Raw genomic sequence first — 387 nt, forward strand, 5'->3', positions numbered from 1 at the left:
ACACACACACACACACACACACACACACACACACACACACACACACACACACACACACTTGCTCTATCCTCATGGGGACTTTGCATTGGCTTCCATTCATTTCCCAGTCATTTCTATAGCCAACCATAACCTCCCAGGTAGACTACACACCTGCACACACACACACACACACACACACACACACACACACACACACACACACACACTTCCTCTGTATATGCCCACATTACTCAAAATACTCACTTCAAGTGGGTTAAATTTACAATTAATTAGAGAGAATCCACATTTTTTTGTTTGTTGGTGCCTTTGCAGAGGTTCTCAGATCTGCAGCTCCAAACCTCCTCCGTCAGCTCCATGTTGCCTGGAACAGACTCCACTGCTGAACCA

Source organism: Austrofundulus limnaeus, unplaced genomic scaffold (assembly GCF_001266775.1).
Source record: "Austrofundulus limnaeus strain Quisiro unplaced genomic scaffold, Austrofundulus_limnaeus-1.0 Scaffold27, whole genome shotgun sequence".
Taxonomy (NCBI): domain Eukaryota; kingdom Metazoa; phylum Chordata; class Actinopteri; order Cyprinodontiformes; family Rivulidae; genus Austrofundulus; species Austrofundulus limnaeus.